The sequence below is a fragment of the Equus przewalskii genome, chromosome 8, assembly GCF_037783145.1.
Source record: "Equus przewalskii isolate Varuska chromosome 8, EquPr2, whole genome shotgun sequence".
Classification (NCBI taxonomy): domain Eukaryota; kingdom Metazoa; phylum Chordata; class Mammalia; order Perissodactyla; family Equidae; genus Equus; species Equus przewalskii.
The window spans coordinates 7345996-7362510 of NC_091838.1; the positions used below are offsets into that span (position 1 = coordinate 7345996).

At 42.1% G+C, this 16515-nt stretch overlaps 1 long non-coding RNA gene across 2 annotated transcripts; it reads left to right on the forward strand.

Annotated features, from left to right (window-relative positions):
* The first annotated feature begins 1623 nt into the window (after positions 1-1623).
* On the forward strand, positions 1624-8467 carry LOC139085009 (uncharacterized). Of its 2 annotated transcripts, XR_011542960.1 has the most exons (3): positions 1624-1726; positions 5429-6038; positions 7294-8467. It is a non-coding gene; the product is annotated as an uncharacterized lncRNA (long non-coding RNA). The 2 variants fall into 2 exon arrangements; XR_011542961.1 differs by lacking the exon at positions 7294-8467 and having other exon boundaries at positions 5429-7088.
* Positions 8468-16515: the final 8048 nt, after the last annotated feature.

The following is a 16515-nucleotide window of genomic DNA, read 5'->3' on the forward strand; positions in this document are numbered from 1 at the left end:
GTGACAGTGGCAATTTAGGGAGGTAAAGGGATTGAAGAAGTGTGTAGGAGATAGAATAGAAAAAGACTGGGTGATTGATTAATGAGAAGGGGGGCATGGTAAGGAAGAGGTAAGCAAAGGATAAACCAACAATGACGCCTAGGTTTCTGGCTTAGGCAACCGAGCAGATGGTGGTGGCCTTTACTAAGATAGAGAACACTTGAGAAGATAACAATTGGGGAGTAAGAGGGCCAGTCCCGTGGCCGATGGTTAAGTTCACGCGCTCCACTTTGGTGGCCCAGGGTTTCACCAGTTCAGATCCTGGGTGCAGATGTCGCACTGCTCATCAAGCCATGCTGAGGCAGCATCCCACATAGCACAACCAGAGGCACTCACAACTAGATATACAACTATATACTGGGGGGGCTTTGGGGAAACGAAGGAGAAAAAAAATTGGGGAGTAGGAAGACAATGAGTTCCATTTTAGAAAATACTGAATTTTGCATGCCTATCATGAAACACCTTGTGGACATTTCCAGTTGACCACTAGAGAGACAGATATGAATTTCTGGGAAAATTCTTTGCTGGAGAAATGAACTTGAGAATCACAGCCTGAAGATGGTAATGGGGGCCTCAAGGGTGAGATCACCTAAGGAGGGTTTGTAGAGTGACAAGAGCAGAGGAACTCAGGATGGAGCCCTTAGAACTCCAATGTGGAATGAACAGTAGAGGAGAAAGAGCCGTCAGAGCAAGCAGAGAAGGAACAGCCAAAGTCGACAGGTCGCCAGGAGGACGTAACATCACAAAGACAGGGAAAGAGAAGGTGTCTCCAAGGGGTGATCAGCGATGTCAAACACTACTGGAAAGTTGAGATTTAAGTCTGGATTCAAGAGTACGTTAGATTTAGCAGCACAGAAGTCTTTGTCCATCTTAATAATAATATACTCAGATGAGCAGAGGCAAGAATCCCTCAGGTAGAAAGTGAAAGGCCTCTTGATCCCAGATGAGTCGTTTTCATAGCACGCTCTGCTTTATTCCTAAAGTCGGTGTGGCTGCTGTGACTGCAAGAAACCTACTCACACGGAAAAAAAGTCATGTAAGAGGAAACAGGAACATGCGGACAATTTACGTAGTGGCAATACAGGCAAATTTTATGTATTTTTTTCTTTTATTATGCTACTTGTATAATAGTATATAAAAGTTCCCATGGACTATACTTTGGGGGGGAAATAATATTCTTAGAGGAAAAGGAAATATGGACGCTAAACTGGGAGGTGAGGAACGCAGAGGACGACAAAACAGGACCTTAGGAACGTGGTTCTTTGCACACGTTTGACTGCAAAGGACAGAGAGTCACAGCAGGGCCACATGGGAACGCGTGGCCAAGGGCAGGTGTGGAAGGGTTTGATGCTGGTGTGAAAAAGCTGCAGAGAGGGCAAGATCAGAGCCACAGGGAGAGCAGAAGATGCGCAGAGCACAAAGTTCCAACAGGGAGGAGGATGCTTCAGACCCAGAAAGGAGGGCCAGGAGCAGGGCAAGGCGGTGTCACCGTGGAGGTTTGGGGACGGGACGTTGACAGTGGTCCAATTGGATGACTCTAGTTTCTCTATGAGGTTGAAGGTGAGGTCACCAGCAAGAGTAAGAGGGGACATCAGCAGGCAGTGGAGTGGAGAGTGGATTAAAGTAAGCGTGGTTTGAGTCTGAGGAGCTTCTAGTCTTGACTATTCCAACACTTTGCAATTAAATGGTAAGTATTCGGGAGCCTTGAATGGTTTCCATCATACTCTAGAGATAAATTTTAAAATTCTATTAGTCTTAGGAAATTAATGATTGCAATGGAATGTATAAAACGTTCATTACTGTTAAGATATCTTTTGATTCACTATACATGATTAAATTTTTACACTTGAAGTTGTATTTTTAAAACTTCACATAAATTTGCCACAATTTTATCTTGGGCCTGGACTAAGAATGTTCTTTTCATCAAAGTGCATTTAAATGGGTTTTGCCCCTGTCCTTTTACAGTATTTTATTAACTTTTCTGCCATTTTCTCTTTTTTTAAATATTTTTCAATTTTTTAATTTTAATTTTTTTTGAGGAAGATTAGCCTTGAGCTAACATCTGCCGCCAATCCTCCTCCTTTTTGCTGAGGAAGACTGGCCCTGACCTAACATCTGTGCCCATCTTCCTCTACTTTATGTGTGGGACGCCCACCACAGCATGGCTTGTCAAGTGGTGTGTAGGTCCACACTCAGCATCCGAACCAGCGAATCCTGGGCCTCTGAAGCGGAACATGCGAACTTAACTGCTGCGCCACTGGGCTGGCCACTTTTCTGTCATTTTCTAACCCATCTAATACCGCATGGTTGTATATCTATTCTTTAAAATATAGATATTTTCTACATGCTCCCACCCTTCTTGAATAAACTGCCCACTACTAAAACAATACCACTTTCTTCTACCACACTAATTTTCCCTTTATTTAACAAGAACTAATAACGTACATTAGGTCCAATTTTTCAAAGTGCTGTCACATACATTATGCTATTTATTGCCGTAACATTGTGAATTATATATTATGGTCGTCTTTCTATAGATAAAGAAACTGAGATAAGTTGCTCAAAATTACATGACTAGCAAAGAGCAAAGCTAGGATTTGAACCCAGGTCTTCCGATTCTTCAACTCGATGCGTTTCACTATACCAGCGTTTCCTAAGTAATATACAAACAAACTTTCTTTTTGTATTTAAAGAGCTCTGTAATAACTTTGTATGGTGACAGATGGTAAGCAGACTTACCATGGTGATCATTTCCGAATGTGTATGAATATCGAGTCACTATGATGTACACCTGAAACTAATGGAATATTGTATGTTAATTACTCTTCAAGGAAGAAAAGAGTTTTGTGTTTCAATTTAACTATGCACAAGTTATTCAAATTAAAAGTTGGTCAATTTAAATAAAAACAAGTCAATAACAATAGAGAGGGTATGCAGATTTAGCAAAATTCATAAAGATGTGTGTGCATGAATGAAATTTTCATAATCCTCATAATCACTGAAAGATGGGCAAAACCCAGGGGTAATTCTCCCATTTTAAGGGGAGGGATAAGTCAATGAGTGGCTGTGACAACAGCGAAGGTAACGTGGACATGTGCCTTCCTTTAACGATACCTGATATTTAAGTCCACCTCCCTCTACCCTAAAAGAAGTCAACTAAAGCAGAAACGATGTCACAGAGTGAACTGTCATTGTGAAGATCTTTAAATAATAGTCATAAGTAACATCTGTGTGCCTGGCGCTCTGCTCTGGGCTCTTACAAGCATTATCTCATGTAATCCTTCTACCACCCTGTAAGGTAAGTATGTTTAGTAATCTAAGTTTTCAGATGAGGAAGAGCAGTAAGAGTAAGACCTGTCATCAAATTTTTTTTTTTTTTGCGGAAGATTAGCCCGGAGCTAACATCTGCTACCAATCCTCCTCTTTTTGCTGAAGAAGACTGGCCCTGAGCTCACATCTGTGCCCATCGTCCTCTACTTTATATGTGGGATGCCTACCACTGCATGGCTTTTGCCAAGCAATGCCATGTCCACACCCGGGATCCAAACCCGTGAACCCTGGGCCACTGAGAAGCAGAAAGTGCGCACTTAACCGCTGTGCCACTGGGCCGGCCCCTGTCATCAAATTAATAAACTGAGTGCACGTAGTTTCATGGAGCAGCAAGTTCCAATTAATGACAGCATATAATGACCACTCTGTAAAGGTTCTGTTTTCCCTTTTTCCCTCTAGAATAAGTGTCAGAAGACCCACATTCTAACCCTGCTTCTGTCTATCACCAGCTGAGTCACAATCCTTGGACAAATCTCTTAAACTCTAGGTCTTGGTTTTCCACACATATGAAATAAAAAGTTGGAATTTTGTCATCCCTGATGTCCTCTTTATTTCTAAAACCCTACCCTTCAAATTTCTAAAAATATTTATATGTATCATGTCAGGAATGCACAGATTGCATGAGCTAGATGTGTTCTTTTTTTTTTTGAGAAAGACTAGCCCTGAGCTAACATACACTGCCAATCCTCCCCTTTGTGCTGAGGAAGACTGGCCCTGAGCTAACATCCATGCCCACCTTCCTCTACTTTATATGTGGGACAACTGCCACAGCATGGCTTGTCAAGTGGTGCCATGTCCACACCCGGGATCCAAACCAGCGAACCCGGGCCACCAAAGCAGAATGTGCGAACTTAACTGCTGCGCCACCAGGCCGGCCCCTGGTTGTTCTGATACAGCACCAGCGTTGTAATTCCTGTCACTTGTCCTAACACAGAGAAAGTGGGTTAACTGACCTGTTTCGAGCAATAGGATTGGAGTAATTATTAATGCACGGCACTCCAAGTGATAACCCAGAAAATCAACAAACATTTCTGGAGCAACTATTCCAGCCGGGCATTCTGGGAGATGCAAAGGGATAGTCTTGTCCTCAATGAGCTTTCAGACAATTGAGGAAACAAGACCAAACCCATGAACATTTAAATTGCTGATCAAAGTGTAGAGTTGGAGAGGCCTTTGACCTCATCTAGGCACAGATTCACACAATATGGGAGCTGAAAAGGACCTCAGAGGTGGGCCCAACCCTCCCCCCTCCCTGTACCACCCCGAATTTATGAGTGAGAAGACCAAGGGCCAAGAGGGTGAGATCATGTGTCTGCAGCCCGGCAGCGAGTTAACCAAAGAGCAGGGGTTAAGACTCCATTCAAGAGCCGCCGGAGGTCCGTTTAACTGGACTGGGAGATTCAGATTGCATGTGAATCGTGGCCCATTGGGACGTGGGTGTGGGGGCCTCTCTGTGTCACACCTGAGCACTGAGAAGCCACAAAAGGTCTTCATGGTAGAGAAAGGTTCACCGGGCAGTCAAGAAGTTATTGCACGGAACACAGCTGTTAACACATGAGGCCCGTCCCTATGTGCTGATGGGGAGCAATCAGCTTAAACTGTGAACAAAAGAAAAGTGTACAACATTACACGCGTGTATGTATGTGTGTGTGTGTGTTTGTAAATGCATACGGTTTCTTTGGGCAGATAAATAAAAACCTGGCTACGATGTTTGCTGCAGGGAGGGGACCCGAACTCCTACAGGTGTAGGAACTGGATGTATTTTTCACTGTATGTTCTTTCGAACATTTTGACTTTGGGAGCTTTTGCATATATTACTTACATAAAGTCATCATTTTTTAAGAAGATATTTTTGTCTAAACTGCAAAGCTCTTTTTCTAAATGAAATAAATCCTTTTGTGTGATAGTACCTTGTGGTAAAGTAGTCATCTGACTACAGAGCGATAAGATCAAGGCTAATTATACAGTTACTGCCTCAATCATATCCAAAAAGCGTTAGCGAGGGTGTGATATCCTGACATTAACAGTTGATTTATTTCCCTCTGTGCTTGCTCTCCAGGTAGTGATGGCAGGCGTTGCAAGGGTGCCGGATACTGTCACACACAAGTGGGATGGGAATCTTGGCATAGCCGTGTCCTCCCACAGCTGGCTGAGGCCTCAGCATGCGCTATAAATAGCAGGGACAAATACAATCAATCCTGCTTTCAAAATGCAATTCATGAGATCTCCGCAGAGAAGTGAACTCGACAGCACACTGCAATCTTTCTACCATGGAACTGGAAGAGACAAGCAAGACCCTCCTAGGCATCTAGTTTCTGGACACGATTGGACCCATCGTACATCCAAGTCCACTTAACAAGCTCTGTTCGAACAGGGTTAAACAGAGTCCACACACACGAAGTTCTGTTCCTCCCGAGAAAGACGTTCCTAGCTGAATTTTTGGTTACGGAGGAACCATCTACTTCATCTAAGATTTGTGAATGCATCCTCAGCCTCGTAGTTGCATATTTTAGCTAGGTTTAGATTTTCCAGAAAGTAAAAAAGCACTTAGGCAGTGGGTTGCATGTAATTCACTCTTTAAATGCTTTTGGGGGTGCAGAAATAGCGCCTGCTCTTCAAGAAAGTCTGCCCAGCAACTTGCCACTTTGGGAATTTTCCTGGCCTGCTTGGTAAGCCTGAGTGAAACCCCGATGCTGACAGGTACAAGCTTATCATAAGAAGCCTAGGATGCAGGTTTCAAATTGTCTCCATCTTCAGTCTAGTTGCTTTCAACCATCATAGCGGTTCAGAACCAGTAAGCAGCTTCGGGGAAAATTCAGGTACCCGGATCTTTCATGCCTCCAAATCTCCCGACTGTGAGGAGCCCTGGAGAGGTCAGATTAGTAGAGAGAATGAAACAGTGACGTGAGGTGTAGGAGGAGACTGGAGAGCTGAGCCCAGGCCAGCTCGTTCCTGGCCTCTAGGCCATGGTGTGGATTTAGATCTTCCATCTAAGAGCCAAAGGGAAGCCACCAGAATCTGTTAAGGAGAGGAAGGGCAGCTCAGGGATAGGCTTGCTGTTTTAATCCACCTGCCCATAGTGTAAGGACCTGATTGGAAGGGGGCAAAAGTGGATGGATGTAGCCCGCTTGGATAGATTTTGTAATAATCAAGCCAGTTTGGCCTAAGACAGAGGCGGTAGCGTCAGAGAGGAGTGGACAGATTGGAGAGGCATTCAGGACGCGAAACCAGTTGAGAGATGTTGGTAATTGGTTGGATACAGGAGCGAGGGAGAGGGGAGGTGTCGAGAATAATTCCCAGATTCCTAGGACTCTAGGATTCTGACAAAGGCAGGAATTTGTGCATCTGACTAGTCCCCCGGCCTGGGCAGTTCCCTCGTGCTGGCTGAACTTGCCCTGGGTCCGGACGAAGGCCGTTTCTGGCAGTGCTTCATGAATCGACGGTTCACCAGCCTGCTGTGAACCTAAGGGCTGGGTGCCCACAGGACCACAACCCTGACCCCAAAGAATCATGCAGTCACTGCCTCTTCTGTGCCTCTCTTTAGCTAGAAAACACAGTTTACAAGTGTTAGAAAGACATTTTATTTAATATTTAGAGACCCAATCACCAGTGGTAATTGGAGAAGTTTGTACTACGTAGAAACAAAAATAAAAAAGGCAAATATTTATCTGTAGAAAAATTTTGCTAATCCTTAAAAAATAAAAGCAATTTGTGGTGTATCTTAACTCAGTTATTTTACCTGTATGCGTGTGTAGGGGTGTGGGCATGTGTAAGTGTGTGTCAGGCAATTTTGAGAATCCGATTGATCTTTCAGGCTTTTCCTTCTTAATTAATCCCTTAAATGCAATATAACATCACCATGATGTATATGGTTAGGAAAACAATTCCATCTTTGCAGAATAAGTTTTATTTTTAATGTTGCAGATCAAAACTCAACGATGAGTTGAGTCTAGAGGAATTGGCACTGGACCTCCATTCTCTTGATCCTGTGGCTGATGAAAAGGTTCTGGGAGTTTGGGCAGCTCGGTGCTCTTTCCTAGCAAGAGAGTGAGGGGTCCAAATTCCAGAGACTTCCCTCTGAGCTGCTAGTGACTCCCACCGAGCGTTGGATAAATGCACATATGCCCTTCAATCAAGCCAAGACTCCTGAAAAGAACGTTCTCTCGGCAGGCGAGACGATTTGAAAGAACTTGCCGGCAAGCACTTCAGTCCTCCATCTTTCCTCTCTTTGTTGAAATGGCTTTACCAGTAAAACTGCTGCTAATGAGGTGGTTTATCTGGTTTTATTGCCCTTAATTTTATTACCCGCCCAATATAATCTTGGCCCAAGCTTCCCCTGCTTAGAGGCATGGTAAAAGCTTTATGTCTAGGAAAGCCCCACCCAAGAAGAGATTTTACTTTCTTGGATGTGGGCTGCGAGCCAGGCCCGTAGGCTGAGGTGCTGGCCCCTTCAACAGCTTCATTTAGAAGCTCTAAACCATTCTATAATCTTCTTTTCTGGCCTTGGTGGAGGTAGACTCAGAGAACCGAGATTAAATGAGTAAGCCCAAAGAAAGAGGCGAAGACCAAAGACCTAATTTTCCATCTCTCAAGGTTATCAGAATTGCTATTTCAGATTTTACTTGCTTTGGCGTCCAACCACTGAGAAACGTTTGTGGTCAGAGCGAGACATCAACCATCTCGAGTCTTGGCTGGGGGCTGGGCTCCCGCAAAGCCTCTCACGGGTGAAGTCAAGCAACTGGGCGAAGAGCGGTGAGGCGGGAGAAGAAACGAGCAGGTGGAAAATGGAGGAAGTGGAGACTAGATCTCAGCGAGAAGGGTGGAGCACTCCTTGTCGTTTGTCTGGCGCTGGGCGCGATCTTGCTATCTGGCGATTTCACTTCTCTGAGGGGCTCTCCATGTCTCTGCCGCCCTTCTAAGGAGTAGGTTTGTCTACAGGGACCCCGAGTTCTTTCTCACTGCCCACATCCACAGATCGGGCAGTTATTGTTACTACTTTAAGAACCTGGTATTCCTGTTTCCACCGCCAAACCCTTATAGAACATTCTTCCTGATACCTTTCATTTAAATGCATGTAATAAAACACTTTTGGGTGTCAGTGCCTGTGTCAATTTGATTTTACACTTGCTGCTCTTTCTCAACTACTCATGGAAAATTTGTTTTCTCTTCCTTCTATGCTACCCCACCCACAGCCCCACTCTCTGCTGCTGGTTTGACCACAGCCGGCCACAGGCCAAGAGAACGTGGGTGGGCAGGTGCCAGCCCCTGACTGCTAGAAGCTATGGGGGCTGAGACCGGGGAGGGTGGGGTGGGGAGGAAAGGCGGGTGGAGCCCACAGACTTTCTCTTTCTGAAAAAGCTCATGCGAGCTTTTTCAACAAACTTGTGTTGAAAATATTAAGAAATACTCATTCTGAGTCAGAACAGTATAGGTGCTCTTGGAAAGCTCTCCAGGACGTACTATTAAGTGAAAACACTTAGTGGTAACCAATGAGTACTGTCTGATTCCATTCGCTGTTTGTTTTCTAAGGATGTGCATATATATGCTTGTATATGCATGAGATTTTTCTGGAAGAGGAAACAAAGAATTGTTTACAGTGATTACCTCCAAAGGTAATGTGGGGGGGGGGGAGGGTGGATTTCTACTTTTTTTTTTTTTAAGATTTTATTTTTCCTTTTTCTCCCCAAAGCCCCCCAGTACATAGTCATATATTTTAGTTGTGGGTCCTTCTAGTTGTGGCATGTGGGATGCCACCTCAGCGTGGCTTGATGAGCAGTGCCATGTCCGCACCCAGGATCCGAACCTGTGAAACCCTGGGACGCAGAAGTGCGACGCGTGAACTTAACCACTCGGCTGTGGGGCCGGCCCCTGGATTTCTACTTTTTGTTATTATATTTGCTTCTTATATTGTTTGAATTTGTTTTTACTTGAGTGCATATGTTGCCTTTATAAGAAACAGGTTTTAAGGGGGTTTTTTTAATATTAATTTTCTGTCTCTTGGTGATTCATTGTCCCTTAATAATGAGAACCATTAAGAACGTACTAAATAGAAGTTGAGGCTGAATAATACAGAATAATTCTGTCTTACCTGATAGAGGGAACAACGTAAAAGAATACTGTTTTGAACACTAACTATGTGCCATCAGAGTTGTCATTGCTGTATATAGTTACTTAATCTTGTCAAAATCAAATGAGGTAGGGGCCAGCCCAGTGGCATAGTGGTTAAGTTCATGTGCCCTGCTTCAGCGGCCCAGGGTTCACAGGTTCAGATCCCAGGCGCAGACCTACACACCACTCATCAAGCCATGCTGTGGTGGTGTCCCACATGCAAAATAGAGGAAGATTGTCACAGATGTTAGCTCAGGGACAATCTTCCTCACCAAAAAAAAAAAAAAAAAAATCAAATGAGGTAGCAACTTGACAATCCTCAGTTTATCAATGAGGAAACAGGCTCAAAGGAGTTTCATGATATTCTCCAGGTCACAGAGCTTGTTAGGAAGTACTTGGGAGCCGACCACTTCATAAGGACAGGTTAAACATCTGCCTTGTCTGCCACGGAATCCCCAGGTCCTAGCACAGTGCCTGGCTCATGGCGAGGGACACAAATATACTTGTTGAATAAATGAATAATATCTAATATAAAGTGTATGCCCTTAACAACTACCTTAAATTCCCCTCAAAAGCTAAACTTGGGGTGGCCAAAAAGCACTTTGTCAGCACATGCACAGGTGTGGGCACAGGTCCTGGATCAGCGTGGCGTGGAGGGAGACCCCAAACCTCACGTAAGCCCTCACCTCCTAGCGCTGTACCTACTGCCTGCTGGTTCCTGCTCTGGAACCTTCACTCCACACTCCCCCTCACCTACTGGGGCCACAAAAGAAACTTTTGTTTTTCCTGTCTGATTTACTACCCTAGCATTTCATTCATTCATTCACTCATCAAATATTCACCGAGAACCTTCCACCTGGAAGGCACTGAGGACACAGCAGTGGAAAACACAGATAAAGCCACTTTTTACTGCTAGTATTTGTCCTAAAGGAGGAGACAGATGAAAGAGGAATAAAAAACAAATAAGTGAGGAAATTCAGGTAGTATTCAGGATGTTAAAGAAAAAACATGATGTCACAAATCCCAATCATTCTTATGAAAAAAAAGTGATACTTATTTTTCTAAGTTCTTTTCTTCAAAAGTTACTGGATGCAAAAATATGAATTTGGACCTTTACTTCACACCATAACCAAAAAATTAACACAAAATGGATCAGAAAGCTAAATGTAAGCATGAGAACTATAAAACTTTTAAAGGAAAACACAGGAAAAAAATCTCTGTGAAGTTGGCTTAGACAAAGATTTCTTAGACACAATGCTACAGGCAAAATACATCAAAGAAAAAAACCTGATAAATTGGACTTCCTCAAAATTAAAAACTTTTGTGCTTAAAAGATGCCATTAGGGTCCGGCCCGGTGGCGCAGCGGTTAAGTGCACACACTCCACTTTGGCAGCCCAGGGTGCACATGTTTGGATCCCGTGTGTGGATATGGCACTGCTTGTTGAGCCATGCTGTGGTAGGCATCCCATGTAAAAAGTAGAGGAAGATGGGCACGGATGTTAGCTCAGGGCCAGCCTTCCTCAGCAAAAAGAGGGGGATTGGTAGATGTTAGCTCAGGGCTAATCTTCCTCAAAAAAAAAGAAAGAAAAAGAAAATGAAAAGAGGAGCTGCCCTGTGGCTGAGTGGTTAAGTTCACACACTCCGCTTCAGCAGCCCAGGGTTTTGCCGGTTTGGATCCTGGGCACAGACCTAGCACCACTCATCAAGCCATGCTCAGGCGGCATCCCACATGCCACAACTAGAAGGACCCACAACTAAAACATACAACTATGTACTGGGGGGCTAATGAGAGGAGGGGAAAATAAAATCTAAAAAAAATCCCTCAAAACTATAATTACAATAATTTGTTAATAGATACATAAAGTAAAAAGAGATAAATTGTGACATCAATAACAAAATGCAGGAGCCAGCTCTGATGGCCTAGCAGTTAAAATTTGGCGTGCTCTGCTTCAGTAGCCTAGGTTCAGTTCCTGGGTGCAGAACCACACCACCTGTCTGTCAGTAGCCATGCTGTGGCAGCAGCTCACACAGATGAACCAGAAGAACTTACAACCACACACAGCTATGTACTGGAGCCTTGCAGGTCAGTGGGGAAAGGAAGAAAAAGGAAGAAGACTGGCAACAGATGTTAGCTGAGGGCAAACCTTCCCCTGCAAAAAAAAAAAAAAAAAAAAGCAGGGAGGAGAGTAAAAAGGTAGAGCTTGAGCATGCACTTGAAGTTATTATCAGCTTCAAATAGACTGTTATAAATATAAATGGTTTTATGTAAGCTTCATGGTAACCACAAAGCAAAAATCTATAGTAGATACACAAAAGATAAAAAGAAAGAAATCTAAGCATACTACTGTAGAAAATCATCAAATTACAAAGGAAGAGAGCACGAGAGGAAGAAAGGAGTAAAGGAATTACAAAACAGCCAGAAAACAATTAACAAAATGGCAACGATAAATTCATACCTATTAGTAATTACTTTAAGTGTAAACAGACGAAATTTTCCAATCAAAAGTCTTAGAGTGGCTGAATGGATAAAAAAAAAAAAAACAAGACCCATTTAAATGCTGCTACAGCATTTAATATCCCATGCAAATGGAAATCAGAAGAAATCAGAGGTAGCTATGCTTGTATGAGACAAACCAGACTTAAGCTGAAGACTCTAACGAGAGATAAAGAAGGTGATTAGATAATGATAATAGAGTCAATTCAACAAAAGGCTATAACATTTGTAACTTTTTATGCCCTCAATATAGGAGCACCTAAATAAATAAAGCAAATAATAACAGACATAAGGGGAGAAATTGACAGCAATATAACAATAATAGGGGACTTCAATACCCAACTTTCAACAATGGGTAGATCATCCAGACAGAAAATCAATAAGGAAACATTGGAATTAAACTGCATATTAGACCAGATGGATTTAATAGACAGTTACAGAACATTCCATCCCAAAACAGCAGAATACACATTCTTCTCAAGTACACATGGAACATCCTCCAACTGATTCACAAAAGAAGACTTGATCCATTTAAGAAGAGTGAAATCATACCAAGCATCTTTTCTGACCACGATGGCATGAAACTAGAAATCAATTACAAGAAGAAAACTGGAATATTCACATATATGTGGAGATTAAACATGATACTGAACAACCAATGGATCAAAGAAGAAATCAAAAGAGAAGTAAAAACATAATCTAGAGACAAATGAAAATGGAAATACAATATTCAAAAATTATAGGATTCAGTGAAATCAGTTCTGAGGGGGATGTTCATAGCAACAGATGCCTACGTTAATAAAAAAAGAAACATCTCAAATAGCTTACCTAACTTTACACCTCAAACGACTAGAAAAAGAAGAACAAACTAAGCTTAAACTTAAAAACTATGTTTTTAAACTAAGGCTTCCTTAGTAGAGGGAAGGAAATAAATGAAATAGAGACTGAAAAGACAGTAGGAAAGATGGAACTAAGAGCTGATTTTTTGAAAAGGTAAACAAAATAGACAAATCGTTGGCTGGACTTACCAAGAAAAAAAGAAAAAGGGTGCAAAGAAATAAAATTATAAATTAAAGGGGAGACGTTACAATTGATACCACTCAAATACAAAGGATCATAAGAGACTACTATGAACAATCATATCCCAACAAATCACACAACCTAGAAGAAATGGATAGCTTCCAAGAAACAAACAACCTACCAAGACTGAGTCACGAAGAAATACAAAATCTGAACAGACCAATTACTAGTAAGGAGACAGAATCAGTAATCAAAAATTTCACAAAAAATAAAAGTCCAGGAACAGATGGCTTCACATGTGAATTCTACCAAACACTTAAAGAAGAATTAACATGAATTCTTCTCAAAGTTTTCCAAAAAATTGAAGAGGAGAGAACACTTCCAAACTCATTGTACAAGGCCAGCATTTCCTGATACTACAACCAGACAAGGACACTACAAGGAAAGAAAATTAAAGGCCAATGTCCCTGATGAGCATAGATGCAAAAATCTTCAACAAAACATTAGCAGACTGAATTCAACAATTCACTAAAAGGATCATACACCATAATCAAGTGGGATTTATTCCAGGGATGCAAGGATGGTTCAACATCCACAAATCAATCAATGTCATGCATCACATTGACAAAATGAACGATAAAAACACATGATCATCTCAATAAACACAGAAAAAGCATTTGACAAAATTCAAAATCCATTCATGATAAAACTGAGTATAGAGGGAAAGTACCTCAGCAGAATAAAGGCCATATATGACAAGCCCACAGCTAACATCATATTCAGTGGTGAAAAGCCAAAAGCTTTTCCTATAAAATCAGAAACAAAACAAGGAGACCCACTCTCACCATGTTCATTCAACATAGTACAGTCATGTGTAGGTTAACAACCAGGAATCATCTGAGAAATGTGTCATTAGGCAATTTCGTCATTGTGTGAACATCATAGAATATATTTACACAAACCTAGATGGTAGAGCCTACTACACACCTAGGCCATATGGTACTAATCTTATGGGACCACTGTCACTATACGCAATCCATTGTTGACTGAAATGTTGTTGTGTGGCTCACAATTATACAGGAAGTCCTATCCAGAGCAGTTAGGCAAGAAAAAGAAAGAAAAGGCATCCAAACTGGAAGAAGTAAAACTGTCTCTATTTGCAGATGACATATTCTATACAGAAAACCATAAAGACTCTACCAAAAAATTGTTAGAAACAATCAACAAATTCAGTAAAGTTGCAGGATACAAAATTAATATACAAAACTCATTTGTGCTTCTATACACTAATAATAAACTATCAGAAAGAGAAATTTAAAAAAATCATTGCACTGGGGGCAGCCCGGTGGCATAGCGGTTAAGTTCACACACTGCACTTCAACAGCCTGGGGTTTGCAGGTTCGGATCCTGGGCACAGACCTACACACCACTCACCAAGCCATGCTGTGGCAGCAACCCACATACAAAGTAGAGGAAGACTGGCACAGATGTTAGCTCAGGGACAATCTTCCTCAGGCAAAAAAAAAGAAAAAAAATCTTAATCACAATTGCATCAAAAAGAACAAAATGCCTAGGAATAAACTTAACCAAGAGATAAAAGATTCATACGCTAAAAACTGTAAGACACTGATGAAAGAAATTGAAGAAAAAAACAAATAAATGGAAAGATGTTCCCATGCTCATGAATTGGAAAAATCAATATTGTTAAAAATGTTTGTACTACCCAAAGCAATCTACAGATTCAGTGCAATTCATATCAAAATTCCAATGGCATTTTTCACAGAAATAGAACAAACAATCCTAAAATTTGTGTGGAACCACAAAAGACCCTGAATAGCCAAAGCAATCCTGAGAAATAAGAACAAAGCTGGAAGCATCACAATTCCTGATTTGAAACTATATTACAAAGCTATAATAATCAGAACGTTATGGTATTAGCATAAAAACAGACATGTAGATGAATGGAACAGAATAAAAAGCCCGAAATAAACCCATGCATATATGGTCAATTAACTTACAACAAAGGAGCCAAGAATATACAGTGGGGAAAGGAGAGTCTCTTCAATAAATGGTGTTGAGAAAACTGGACAGCCACATGCAAAAGAATGAAAGCAGATACCTGTCTGACACCTGCAGTTGCGTCTCACATTAAGTTCCTGATCTCAAGCTTTTCATTGCTGAGGCATCATTGCAAGGCCATTCACCTCGAATACACACATTGACAGCTGTATGACACAGCTGTTAGTAAAACAACTCGATAAGAAACCAGGCTGCCCCACCTTTGAAATTCCCCTTTTAGAATCCTGGGTATCCTAGATAACTGACTGCTTGAGTGACCCGTTTTCCCTTCGCACACCCTCATTCTCACACTTATGTTTTAAATTTGCAAATAAAGAGTGAACCTGTGAAACCCTAGGCTTCCACCCTTGGACCCCCATAAAGGCAGAGCCCCAGGCCCACAGTCTTTCTCTTTCTCTCTCCCCGAGATCTTGTTGCGTGGCACTTGGGCCCACCACATACCCTCCAGGACCTGTGAGTAACAAATCTTGTTATTCCGAGTTCTCTGATGGTGGTTGCTGGGGCGCATCTCGCAATCATCCTAAGAACCACGAGAGCTGATCCAGTCACAACACTGGCTCTGTTCAGGAAAATGCCTGAGGGGGCTGCCACAAGTCGTCTGGGCCCAGATGAGGGCCTCGGCATTCCTAGCAGATAGCTTTCCTATCAGTAGGCTGAGATGGACATAAACCAACAGCACACACAAAAATCCACTCAAAGTGGATTGAAGACTTGAACGTAAGACATGAAACCATAAAACTCCTGGAAGAAACCGTAGAGGGTAAACTCCTTGACATGGATCTTGGCCATGATCTTTTGGATTTGACACAAAAACAAAGCCAACAAAAGCAAAAATAAACAAATGGGACTACATCAAACTATAAAGCTTCTGTACAGCAAAGGAAACCATCTGCAAATGAAAGGCAACCTACGGAACGGAAGAATATATTTGTAAATCACATATTTGGTAAAGGCTTAATATCCAAAATATGTAAAGAACTCATACAACTGAATAGCAAAAAAAAAAAAAAAAAAAAAAAAATCTGATTTAAAAATGGGCAGAGGAACTGAATAAACATTTTTCCAAGGAAGACATATAAATGGCCATCAGCCACATGAAAAAGTGTTCAATGTCACTAATCATTAGGGAAACACAAATCAAACCAGAATATCACATCACACACCTGTTAGACTGGCTATCATCAAAAAGACAAGAGATATGGGGCTGGCCCAGTGGTACAGCAGTTAAGTTCGCACGTTCTGCTTCTCGGCGGCCCAGGGTTCGCTGGTTTGGATCCCGGGTGCGGACATGGCACCACTTGGCACACCATGCTGTGGCAGGCGTCCCACATATAAAGTAGAGGAAGATGGGCACGATGTTAGCTCAGGGCCAGGCTTCCTCAGCAAAAAAAGAGGAGGACTGGCAGTAGTTAGCTCAGGGCTAATCTTCCTCAAAAAAAAAAAA